Source organism: Mus caroli, unplaced genomic scaffold (assembly GCF_978045245.1).
Source record: "Mus caroli unplaced genomic scaffold, Mus_caroli_1 scaffold_8, whole genome shotgun sequence".
Lineage (NCBI taxonomy): Eukaryota > Metazoa > Chordata > Mammalia > Rodentia > Muridae > Mus > Mus caroli.
The window spans coordinates 28,992,776-29,006,672 of record NW_028227263.1 but is presented as its reverse complement, the minus strand read 5'-3'; the positions used below and the strand labels follow the sequence as shown (position 1 = coordinate 29,006,672).

General features: G+C 44.2%; 1 non-coding gene across 1 annotated transcript; it reads right to left on the bottom strand.

Moving 5' to 3' along the window:
* Positions 1-1,634: 1,634 nt before the first annotated feature.
* LOC115031647 (small nucleolar RNA SNORA17) lies at positions 1,635-1,767 on the bottom strand. Its single transcript, XR_003837316.2, has one exon. It is a non-coding gene; the product is annotated as a small nucleolar RNA SNORA17 (small nucleolar RNA).
* Positions 1,768-13,897: the final 12,130 nt, after the last annotated feature.

Sequence of the window (13,897 nt, the reverse complement as noted above, 5' to 3'; positions counted from 1 at the left end):
ACCCTCACAAACCCCCCTCCCCAACAAAGGAGAAATGCTTTATTGTGGAAGCTGTAGTGTGTCACAAGGTGCCCCAGAGTACACACTTTTGTCCACATTACCTGGCTTACAAATATTCATTGCAGTGACTCATTGGTCTGGTCCGAGCTCTCTGGCTTCTGTCACACTATTAATACTGCAACCTCACTGGGAAACTCCTCTTGGACATCTTGTTGTTGTCCCAAGTCATGAAGATCCTATAGCTTTGGATCTTTAGGACTACCCCTTCACACACTCTAGTAGTTCATTGATAAGATAGGTGTTGGAATGTGCCAATTCAAAGCCCTAGATCTGGGTCTGAGAGGTATCTGAGCTGGATCAGTCCACCAGTTCTCCCATACTCATACCACCAGGGCAAGCTCTCACACTTTTCCCCCTGCTCTCACACTGGCCGCTCAGTGGGACAGTTCTCCTGCTCTCATGCCCTCAGTGCTGGCTCATCCAAAATTCTTAAAACCAGGCCTAGCTCCACACTGCTGCCCAGGCAAGGTACCAGGCCTGCTCTCCTGTGAGGGACATAGCCAGTTCTCCCACTCTCATTACCCAGGGGCCATCTCTTCCACCTGAGGTAGGTAGTGAGTTCTGAGGGAGGGAAGGAAGGCATCTTTCCCTTGCTTGTGCCACTGCACAGCAGACAAGGATTGGGGTCAGTTTTCCTATGCTCATGCCCTTTGGGCTGACTCATTGACAACTCCCACGTCCAGAATCAGCTCTGGTCCTATGCTGCCCAGGTGAGGTGCTGGGCCTACTCTCCTGCTTTCCTGACCCCAGGGCCATCTCTCCCACCTGTCAGAGGTGGAAAGGCATGGAGGTAGGGAGGGGAGTCTTTCCCTTGCCTGTGTCACCACGCATCAGACAAGTGTCAGGGCTAGCTCTCCCACTCTCACACCCCTGTGCTGGCTCACCCACAACTCCAGCTACCAGAGCCAACTCTACTGTGTTTTCTGCATGATGTGTGGGGCTTGTTCTTCCAATTACTGCAACTGACTAGGAGCAAAGTCAGCCCTCCTGATTTTATGCCCCCAGAGCCTGCTCTCTCACAATGCCCAAGTGAGAGGTAGAGCCAGTTCTGCTCAGCCCTTCCACATTTACATGCTCAGCCTTTACACATTTCCTGGATAGCAATCCAGACCAGGGATGACCTCCTGGCCTTTGATAGTAACAGACTCCTGCTGCTACAGGGCCACAGACCCAGATATGGCCCAGGTGACAGCATAGGCCAGGCCCTCACCCTGGTCCCTGGCAGCATTATTGGCTACTCACATCAGGCTGTTCCTCACTACCGTCGACTCTCCAGTTCTGCCTCTCTTCATTGTGCCCACATCCTCCTGTTTCTCTTTCTCTTTCATTTCTCCAACACTTACTTGCTCCTCCTAGTGGCACCCAGAGTCTCTGAGTGTTTGGGGTTGTCTCAGGAGTGCTGTACCCTGCTTGTACATTATAACACGAGGCAGGGGTCATGTGGCTTAGCCTGTATTCTTAGGCCCACAGTCCCAGGTGATGCTCTTCTAGTCCCTGGCTCCCTCCCCACCTTGGGAGCCCAAACAGGCCTGTGTAGAGCTGGACTGGTGGTCATCTCAGGCTAGGTTTTTTCAGATGTTGGGCTACTCATCATTCGGATGTTCACAGGCCAGAACACTGAGTGTGGACATAGCCTCTCTCCTCTCTGCCACCTACTGACACATATGTGACACAGCAACCACACCTGCAACACCTCTCAAGGGTGATGAGATAGCTATTCTTGGTTGTCAAGTTGACTTCATCTGGAATTAATTGGAATCCAGACATGGAGGGCAAACCTGTGAGGATTTTTTTTTTTTTTGGCTCTGTTTGAAGTTGGTGAATCCACTTCTAATCCGAATTTCTGAGGTAAGGAGACACATGTCTTTCATATAGAAACTGAGGCAGGAATATAAACCTTTAATCTGAGCCACACCTTCCTCTAGAGGCTTATATAGAAACATATAAGAAGGAAACTTTCCCTCTTTGCCTGCTTGCCATTGCCTTGTGAGCACATCCATCCCCTCACTGACTTTGGGATTCCTGTGTATACTGAAGACCACTGAGACATCGAGCCTTGTGAACTGAGCAACTACTGGATTCTTGGACTTTCTGTTAACAGGCAGCCATTGCTGGATTAGTTGGATTGCAGCCTTTAAGTCATTCTAATAAATCCCCATATATGTATATCCTATAAATTCTGTTACTCTAGAGGACCCTGATTAATATGCCTACCTAGTTAAATCAGTGAACACTAGATCAAAACCAAACGAGCGTGCATAGCTTCTAAACAATGACACCTGATATAGGCCCTTGTCTCTCCACTCATGCACACATATGTATACACGCTACCCACAAACTCACATGCCTAGATGTACAAGCACATCTTTCTAGCACACATACATGCAATGAATGAAAGATAAGAATGTGGTTACTGTACAGAATCAGCACATTTACCATTAGGAGTATTATATCTTTTGTTATTCTTTTCACAACTGTTCAAACTATGTAAAGAGGAGAGGAATATGCATAATACACAATAAACACATGGACCATGGTCCTACCCCAGAATAGGTACAACATGATGAATCCCCTGGAATAAGTAGGTATGGTGAGAATCATGAGCACGGTGATACCCATGGAACAGGGAGATCGCAGTGATATGTATAGAACACGTGGAGTATGGCTATGCCCATGGAACGGGAGGACCATGGTGATGTCTGTGGAGCAGGTGGACCATAGCGATGCATAGCTGATCATGCAACTTAGGGAGGAAAAGGCCACATGCCCAGAGTGTGGCGTTCATTGTTCCAACTCGATAACTTGTTCCAGTCCCTCTCTTGGCTTTGTGGGGACTCTCTACTCCATCCTCATCTCCATCCTCTAAGCATCATGTTGGTCCCCTGTGCCAGGACAGCTGAAGGAAGCTGTATCAAGGGCTGTGCTGCAGAAGGGTGCACTGACTGGAGGAAAACATTGGAGGATGGCTGTAGTAAAAGGCAGTTACAGTCCCCCCTCCCCAAGCTTCACAATGAGTAATAAATTATGAAGAGAATATTCTTTGCTATGTAATTAATAGAAATTTACCATTTTAAACCGTCCTCTGGGTATTTTCCATGTCAAATAGGACCCGAGAGGGAGAGCATCACAGTTCTGGTGTGTACTCCTTCATTAGGCAGCAGCTGGAGGTTAAACCTTCACTCACATTTCCTGATGGCTTTGATCTCTGATGACAGTGTTAACTCTATTTGCTCCTTGGTATCACTCTGGTGTTTTCAAACCATCTTTTAAGAGTGCCTTGCTAATTATTTTTGCAGGAAGTTTAATTAAATCTTGTCACAGAGGAATATACTATCTCGGGGAATGGTTGCTAAACATAACTCAAATTGCCAAGGAAAAGGGAGACAGGGTAGACAGATATGCCCAGAAAGGGCCATGCTGGGGATGGTTTTCTCTGCTAAACGATGCAGGATTTCCTGGCATTCCAGTCCTTTTGTCTGAGCTGTGTTTGGTTTTTGGACAGGATTCTAATTTTGCTTTCAATTTACATTTTGAAGATGTATTTGGCCAAAGCAACCAATTGATGCTGTTTTCCCTCTCTACTCTGGGACCAATAAAATATGCAGACGGGGATGCTCTGTTTGATAGGTGCTTGTCTTGGTGTATATGTGTGTGGGTAGGAGTGAGATAACAGTGAGGAATTTAGATGTCAGACTAGGGAGGTATCTCAGTTGGACATGAGTTTGATCCCTGGAACTCATGCAATAAATAAGTAAATACATAAATAAATAAAAGCCAAGCATGGTAACAAGCCAGCCTGAGAAGGAGACTGCTGGATTTGTGCTCACTAGTCTGGATAAATTAGCAAGTTCTGGAGCAGTGAAGGAACCTGTTTCAAAAAATGTAGATGGTGTCTGAGGAATGATCTCTGTGATTGTTCTTTCACACACACACGCACACACACACACACTTGTACATAACACAAGTATACATGTACACACACATCAGAAAAATGAAATTATATGTTGGATGTTAAGCTTTTAAGGATATCCAGCATGATGTTTGTAATTCATAATCCTTAGAGTCAAGCTCCTAAAGAATGAAGAGTGATAAAATATACATCATACAGTGAGATCTAGCAAACATTAAAGATGAAAAAGCAGGTGATTTCTGGTGGGAAAGACCTGAGCAACATTTCCTTAAAAGGTCAGAGAGTAGCTTGTGTCAGTCTGATAGGCATCACTATGGCCCAGACCTGTGTGGACAACCTAAAAGGACAAAGTTCAAGGCTTTCTTTTTCTTTTTCTTTTTCTGGGTTTTCGAGACAGGGTTTTTCTGTATAGCTCTGGCTGTCCTGGAATTCATCTTGTAGACCAGGCTGGCCCCGAACTCAGAAATCCCCCTTCTTCTGCCTCCTAAGTGCTGGAATTAAAAGTGTGCGTCACCACTGCCCAGCAGCTCAAGGCTTTCAAGGCTTTAGTGCATGGCCAGCTCCATTGTTCTGGGTCTTGGTAAGGTGGAATATCTTGGTGATGAGAACATGGTACAGAGAATGTTCACCTTATGGAGTGTAGGAAGCAGGTAGGTAGTGTGCAAGCTGGAAAGTGAGACAGCAAGGATGTGGGAGAGTGAGTGAGCTAGAGAGAGAGAGAGAGAGAGAGAGAGAGAGAGAGAGAGAGAGAGAGAGAGAGATAGATCCCTCCCATTTTTCTCAGATAGGCTTCTCTTCCCAAAATTCCTACCATGTCTCAAAATAAGCACACACTAACTGGGGGCCAAACACTCAACACTTGAGCTAGTGAGAGACGATCAATATTCAAAGCATATTGGGAGCTGATTTAGACTCTATGGTCTGTACAGTCTCTGTCCTGCATGTGCAAACCACTGGAGAGAGTCTGCAAACAGGTATGGGAAGCGCCAATAGAACTTTATCTCTACATATTGCAACCTGAACTTCAATTTCTTTTCATATGTTACAAAGTCTTCTTCCTCTTTGGCTTGATGGTAGAGAACAGTCCTGAACAAGGGTTTTTGTGCCTGGACTCATAGCAGCATTGTTCACAAAAGCTAAAATGTGGAGGCAACTAAACATCCATCAATGGACACATGGATAAACAAATGTGGTACAGGAGTATTACTTAGCATTTAAGATGGAAGGGAACTATGACATACATTGTGGCATGGGTCAACCTTGACCATATTATGTTAAACAAAATAACTGAGCCACAAAAAGGCACACATCCGCATAATTTCATATACAGCAGTATCCAAAGTGATCAGGCTCACAGAGAGACAGCAAAATGGTGGCTTTTAGTGCTCAGAGGATGGTGTGTTATTTACTAATAGCCATGGACTTTTGGTGTTTGCAAGATGAGTGATAGATGGTGGTCTTGGTTGCTTTAGGGGCTAATCTTGCTAGTCAGTCTGATTGGGAATAGAATCAACTTTAAAATATAAATTGCTGGGCTCCTGTGAAGGACTTTCTTCATCAGACTGTTTGATGTAGTAAGACTGACTTTAAAAGTGAGCTGTACCTTCTGGTAGCAGCCAAGAACAGGACATGGAATAAGGGAACTTACTTTTCTATCTCCTTGCCTGTACTCACACTGGCAAGTCCATCTATCCGTGTCTTCCATGTTCCTTCTTCTGATATTTGAACTGGCCTTTTGGGGATCCAGTACAGATATAAACCAGCATCTCTCCAGGAATTATCCAGGTCATCAATGACAGCTTGAGACTGCTGAGACATCCAGCCTAGTGGACTGAGCAGCTAGACAATTCTCAGGCTCTCCAGAATGAACTAGCTGTTTTCTCTGTTTCATTTTAGAGCACTCTAACCCATCAGCATAACATGACAAGTATGTTTGATACTACTGAGATGAACACTTGAAGGTGGATGGTGGGAAACCTCATTATGTATTTCTGAACATAATTTTAAAAGATGAAAAAATAGTCAAAGAAATAAGCAAAAAGCTCTTGGATTGTGTGTCACAGTTTGTGAATCTTAGTGTGAGATATAAACTATGCACAAATGTACATCTAACACACAGATGTTCATATGGTTTTGAAACACCTCTTGTTTACTTAGATTCTTTTCTCTAGTGGAACCTGTTGGGTATGGAAGCAGAGCCATTAGCCTTAGCCTAGGAAGGGACATTGTGCTGTGAAATGAAACAAAGAGCAATTCACTCGACCTGGACGCTCCAGGTTGACTTCTTGTTGTTTTTCTTCTTCAAGACACTTACATCCAGAACCAACTTTCATTAGGGAGTACAGATGTTTGAGCATCTGTTTACTCTTTACAAGTCCTAGAAGAACTTACTGCAGACTAAGGATTGAGCTTGACCAGCTTAGGTCAATGGGTTTCACGGTGAATACTTGTGTCTGGTTTCTGGGGGTTGCTGCAGGAAGGAAGCAGGCAAAAGGCACAGGAAGCACATCTGGCCCCAGGAAAACAGAAGCAAAGAAGGACAAGCATCAACATATCAGATATTAGCTGGACCAGACCAGGCTACCCTGATTCCTATTGTTCCCTAGAAATGTCCCAGGGTTCTTTGGTTCACTTGAACCTTATGCTACTCTTCTGAGACAGCAGCACACACCCACACACCCTCAATGGTCTTCAAGTCATTGACATCTGACTAGGTACCTCAAATGCATACCTAGATTTTCTCTTCCAGACCTCAGTCTTGGCGGCCATCCCCTACCAAGAACCTGCCCCATTCTTTCTCATTTCATTCACTCCCACTGCAGCTCTGCCCAGCCATGGGCACAAGTGACATGGTATTAGATTTACTCTCCAGGTTAATACCCTGGCTTTACAACTAACTAGTTCTGGGTAGACAACCTAGACAGTCCAGACAAGAAGGTCGGTTATCCCAGTCACTGGAAACTAAGGCAGAAGAATCGCAAGTCTGAAGCCATTTTATACTACAGAAAATTTCAAAGATAGCAGGAACAAGTTAGTACAAATTTGTATGAAAAGAAAAAATAAAATTGAAAGGGCTGAGGATGTAACTGAATGGTAGAGCAGATGACTAGCACATGTGAAGTTGGGGTAATCTCTTTGTATTATTCAGATGTTGATTTCTGTGCCATCACCATCAAGTACTGAGTACTGTCTGGACTCTGGTATTGTTATTCTAATTGCTCAGCACCTGCATCGTATTTTGTAAACATTCTTCTGCATCACCTTCTGATTGGTTTAATAAAGAGCTGACAGCTTATACCAGGACAAGAGAGGAAAGGCAGGACATCTGGGTAGGGATAGGAACCATGGGAAGAATTGAAAGATAGTGTTAGAGGGGGGATATGTCAGTCAGGCATGGAGAAAGTCTGATGTATCCAGACATAGTGAGAGGTAACAAGGCCATTCGACAAATGTGGACCAGTGTAGACAGTGTTAATTAAGTTATATGAACTAGATGGGAACAAGCCTAAGCTATAAAGCCTAAGCTTTCATAGATACTAAAAGATCTCTGTGTCATACTGGGAATTGGCTGTTTGAGACAGTACAGTGATAATACCAGGCCCTAGACTCAGTCTCCAATTCTGAAAGATGAAGAAAAAAGGAGAAGAAAGAGAAGGAGGAGAGGGGTTGGAGATGGGAGTAAGTTGGAGAGAGAGAGAGACAGAGAAACAGAGAGAGACAGAGAGAGACAGAGAGACAGAGAGAGACAGAGAGACAGAGAGACAGAGACAGAGACAGAGAGACAGAGAGAGGAGGGAGAGGGAAACGGAGAGGGAAAACAAGAGTCCTTACATCTCAATGATAGCTGGCTCTCCCTTTGGGTTGTCATGAGGCTTAAATGAGATGACACTTATAATGCTCAGAGTTGTGGTTGTCACACAACTCCCGATTAATAATTAATTGTTAGCAGTAACAATGGTTGTCAAGACTGTCCCAGTGAACATAAGAAATGCCCAGATTCAGTAAGCATCTGCTTGGGTAAAAAGAAAGAAAGAAAGGAAAAAATAAAAACCCAAACAGAATTAAAAGGAAAAAGCTCAAAGCATCTCAAAGCAGAAGGAGACAAATAGCATTTTAGAATGTGGAGAAGGGAAGAGTTTGGGTTCTCAAAATGATGTGCCTGGGTATTTCCCGGCATCTTTTTATGTAAAAATGAGTCCCCAATGTACCAGTAGCCTGCTTGGTGTAGGGGTCTGAGAAGGGCTTAGCTGAAGTCTGTGCTTGGCCTCTCATAGGCCGCAGTGGAGGTGCTGCTTGGCAGTGCTCATCTTGGAACTTGGTTGGGGAGTCTTCACCCTCATACTCACTCATGGTGGGACTAGGTTCCTCCTGAGATGTCAGGCACAGTGCCTTGCTGGCTGGTGGTCAGGGTCTTCCCTTGGCCCTTTCCCTCATCTTGTTATCCATCATAGCAAGCCTGCGGGAGAGCCAGCAGAGCCAGTAGGTAGGGATACATCCTTTGCTTTAACTAGTAAACTTATTTTCTTGTTTTCATTTCAGCAGAGTTACTGTGTCACAGTCCTTATTTCCATATAATTAATGTTCTTTGACAGAGAGGAGTGTCTGCTGAGGTACCCTCCCCATGAGATCATAGCCATCAGCTACTCAGTCTTCTGTAACTCAATGTTGTCGACTCACTGTGTTCCTTCTCTTCCAATCCATAGCTGGAATCCCAACCTCAAGGTGACTGTAGGTGAGGCCTTTGAGAGGTTTTCAGTGACGAGGAGATGGACTTATAAATTGAGTTAGTGTCTTTAGAAAGGGCATCTCAGAAAGCTCCCTGTCCCTAGCCATGTGTCCCCAAGCTACAACATAAGAAATGTGTCTGTGAATTACAAAGTGCTCCTGCCCCACAGGCTCTATCTTTCCAAATATGGAGAATTCCATCCTTCCCTTCCCCTCTGCTAGTGCTGTGTGGGAAGCATGTGGAATCTATAAGATATGGGGTGGTGTTGAGGGAACTCCAGCACTAGGGCAGGCTTGAGGTTGTATACCCTGGTCTCACTTCCTGTCTTTTCTTTACTTTGTGCAGGGGGATGCAGTGTAACAAGCCACCTCATGTTCCTGTTGCTATGGCATCTCTGCTACCATGGACTGTGTCCTTGAATTTTAAGCTGAAAAAACAAAACAAAACAAAACAAAACAAAAAAAAAAACCAAACTCCTGTCTTTCTTAAGTTGCTTCTTTTCAATTATTTGTGTACAGCAATGAGAAGAACAATCAGTTTTCTACCCAGAACTTGGTTGCTGGGTCATGATTCAATACTTCTTAGTTTAGCTCAGCTATCTGGTACTCTTTCCCTTTCCTAGCTCCTATGTTGGGTTCATGCACTGAGCCCTGAATCCATCCTCAGAGCATCATAAACCTGTTGTAGTGATCTACACTTGCAGTCCCAGCACTCAGGATGTAGAGATAGGAGGGTCAGAAGTTCAAAGACATCTTCAGCTACACAGTGGGTTTGTGGTAAGCTGGGATGTACTGGTTGCTTTTCTGTTGCTGTGATGAAACACCATGACCAAAGGCAACTTAAGGAATAGAGAGTTTATTTTGGCTTGCAGTTCTAGAGGGATAAGAATCCATCAGTGACAGGCATGGCAGTAGCGGGGCAGGGGCAAAGTAAAGGAGAGAGGGAGGTGGTGAGGCTATAAATTCACTGAACCCCAGTGTACTTCTTCCATTATGGTTGCATCTCCTAAACTTTTCTCAACAGTGCCACCCACCTGGGATTAAGTATTTAAATACAGGGATCTATGGGGGATATTTCTCATTCAAACCACCACACTAAGATACATGAAACCCTATCTCAACAACAAGAACACACACCAAAACTAAAACCCAAAACAAAAAATACCAACCAACTAACCAACAAACCAAACAAGCAATCTTACCATTCTCAGAAGCAGCTAAATCTATTTTCTGAAGTGTCAGAGCCATTTTACATTCTCTCTAGATAACAGTGGGTGGGGATTCTCAGTTTCCATCTTTTTCCCAAAGGTGGCTTAAGGTTTAAGGCTGTAGTTTGTGGGCTTCACATAGCCCAGAGCTCAGACCCTCTTTCTGCCTTGCCGCTTGTGGATGTGGTTAGCTTCAGATCCACTTTTGCAGTTTTTAAACTTAGTTTTACTTTTTTTTAATTGTATGTATGTAGTGCCTGCAGAGTTCAGAAGAGGGCATCAGATGCCCTGGAACTGGTGTTCCCAGTGGTTAGGAGCCACCTGATGTGAATACTGGCAACTGAGCCCTGGTCCTCTGTGGGATCACCGAGCTCTCTGAAGGTCTGAACATCTCCCTAGCCTCATGTCAATCATTTTAGTTGTTAACACATCTGCTTTCCAGAATTGAAATAATGATCCTCCCTTTTTAGGGTAATTGGGAGAGTTACCAAACTATAGGCTGTCTATACAAAATGTCTGTCATGGGGCAATTTCTGGTTTTGTTCTTATTGCTCTTAGTAAATAGGTAGGCTTATTTTTTATTTTACTTTTTTGAGAAAGCTGTCTTCTATATGGTAAAAAAAAAATAATGTAAGATTTTGCTCTTGTGAATGAGTCCAATGTGCTCCAATTGAGGAATAAGGACATGCCATCTTCAGAGGAATGGGCAGTTGGCACCTCCGTGTCTCTGGCCCCATCCTACTAGGTCTCACCCCTGTTCTTGGTTTCATTATGAATGTCTGGGTAAGAGGGCCACGAGGTGCTGCTTTCCACTATTTCCCAGGTGGTGGCACAGGGAGACATCTGCCTGTCTCCATTTCTGTGCCCCGGTGACCCAGGCACGACCCCCTCATACACATAGGAAGTCCCATTGTACCTGAGAAAGAAAACCATTTCTGTGCTAGATGGCAGTTAGAAAGCCATTGTGCTGTAGTTCTGAAGACATAAACTGTGTGATGCCAAAGCGGAGACAGAGAAGATCCTGTGACCCCAGCCATTTGGAGTACCTGAATGCCACGTGAGCTCTCTGAAGCTCCCAGCTTGCAATCACAGCAAACATATGAGAACGCTATAACATTAGACTGCAGAAATGCACTGTACAGTTGTTTAGTGTGGGTTTTGAATTTCTACATTATTCTAAATGCCATCTTGTGATGAGGGCGCCGCTTCCTCTTTGTGAATCTTCCTGCCTCTTTTGTTTTTATTTGACTTTCTGCTGGGTAGGTGTGTGTGTCGGGACCATTTCAGTAGCATCATGCACACAAAGACGTTACAGTGAAGAGGAGGTGAATATGTCAATTTATTTGGTGGCAGCAATCATGAACTTTGTGTCTGTCTATTGAAACATTTCATGGAACCTAAATGTGGGTGATTTTTATTAAAAACCAGATGCATAGAAAATTCCAAAAATGCATAATTGCTAAATTAAAAAAAAAAACACACACACACTCAGAAAATGACACCCTAAGGCAAGAGACCAGCTTTTTCTGGTCTTGTTCTTCCATATCTGAAGCATTGAGAGGGGCTTGCATAATCTATGGTTAACTGAAGTATTTCTACAAGTTTTCTGGAGTCATGCTAATCATCATCACAAAATAAAACACCATAGCTACAAGAACTAGACGATCCTTCTAGCTCACTCTGAGGTACACCAATGTGGGACACCAATTCCAAAGCTTTAGATGTTAGAGACCACAAGACTGTGATATGCTAACTGTCCTCTCCTAAGTGGTACCCACAATAGACAACACTAATCAATTGCAGATCTTGTTCCGTCTTAGCCTGAACTTAGCCCAACCTGTTAGGATCTTTCTAAGACCTGGGCAGCCTCTTCCAGCTATCAGGGCAGAATATAAAAGAGCCTTGCACCAGAGAAGAAAGTGATCCATTTCTTGGCAAGTCTGGGCTAGGTTTCTTCTCAGGTATGAATAAAGTGTCAGAAAGTGACTTTGACTGTGGATCAAGGAAACCAGAAGCTAGAGTGAGAAGGTGAGACCATCCACATAGCATCATGAGCAAAGGTACAAGCATGCCCCTGACCAGCGTGAGGGGAGTAGGAAGCAGTACAAACAACTACTAAGCCAGAGAGAGTAGGATAAAGACACATCAAAGTCCCCACTTTTCATCTGCATTTTAGAAACATCTGTATTTTATAGAAAGATCTTCAGGAAGCCTTTCTATTCACCATTGACTGAACTGTGTATCCATCTGGGTTTTGTCTTCACCATGGACTGAATTGTGTATCTATCTGGGGTGTTTTGTCTTCATTGTCAATGTGACTAGATTTAAAATCACCTAAGAGATTATTGAGGGGTATTTCTGAGCATATGTGAGGATGTTTCCAGAGAGGATTAATTGAGGAGGGATTATCCCTTAGTTGTTGGAGGCACTGTCACATGGGCTGGGAACCTAAAAAATATAAAGGAAAAAGAAGACTAACAGAGGGCCATCCTCCTTATGTCTGCCTCCTGGATGCTATAACATAAACTGTTTTGCTCTGCTGTGCTTTCTCTACCATGACAGACTGACATCTCGAATACTGTGAGCCAAAGGATTGCTTTTTCCTTGGGGAATGTACAGTACAACAAATTAATGTGTTGAACCCCTACTTTCCAATGTGATGGAACTAAGAGTATGGCCTTTGGCAGATAAGTAGGTGTAGATGAAGACATGTGGGTGGGGCACCATGATGTGGCTAGTGTCCTTATGAGTAGAGACTCAACCCTTCCTCTCTTTGCCCTGTGATGACCAAGTGAGTCTGTAGTTGTTTGCAAGCTTGAAAGAATTCTCACCAGAATCTGGACAAACTGGCAATCTCATCTTGGATTTCCCAGTCCCAAAACATGAGGGATAAACGCCTATTGCTTCAGACCCAGCTTTCGCTATGGCATTACACAACCAGCGTAGTGCAATCTAATGGTAATTGATGTATTATCAATAGGACAGAGGGTAGATTTTTCTAGAACCTAGGTAGAAAGATTACTGATGATGACACCACTCCACATTTTGTAGGCGAGACTCCAGGCCTGGGAGGTCATATGATTTATGCACAGCCACAAAGACTGTGTTTGTGATGGAGCCAAAAATGTCGCTGCTGTCCAGGTTTTAGCTCCACTGGTTCGCCATTCCTTCTCGGGTGATCAGAATATTTTCTGGAACATTCTGATATACTTTGGATCTCCAACACCAAATCCTACATTCTTTCTCCCAAATAGCATCAGGAAAGCACGTGTTAGTTGATGTCTCTTGGAAACATTTATGGCAATCTATGGAAAGGCATTGAACGGGAGCGAGGTGGTCCCTGTCAGGATGTAAAACAGCATACAGAGTGCAAAATTAAAGCAGGGTCTTTGGGGAGAGGGGAGAGGGGAGAGGAAGAGGAAAAGCAGGCTCCCCTTATCTTTCTTCCACATGTGAACTCTGTCACCATTGCCTCAGCCTTTGATAAGCTCAGTGTGTCTTATCGCTGCCCCTGACACAGGCATTGATCCTTCCTCCACAGCACCCGGGGCTGGCTGCCCCCCCTCTCTCGAGTGTTCCCCATCCCTGTCCCTTTTGCTTCCCTCCCCCTTCATTTGTTGACACTGATGTTCCATACAGAGGAGGCTTCTTTCAAAAATGTACATCTTTTAATAACTTATCTTCCAGGAGAGGGGTGTGCGTCTATGCTTGGGTGGGTCTCAGAGAAAAAGGCCCACTCTGAATGTAGAGTATCTTCTCCATCACAGGGAGCCGCTGACAATGAAAAATGAGCTTTGTACTCAGCTCCCATCCTGGATGGCTGCTGATGTGGGCTGTGTATTCCAGTGGTAAGGAGGCTTCATTAAAGCAGCCGGGCTGCAATTTGTGCAGTCCACAGCCTGATAAGCTGTACAAAGACCCCTATATAACACTAAGTTATTTTCTTTCAGTGAATTAAAAATCCCTGTCAAACACGTCTAGCTGTGGTGCCTTA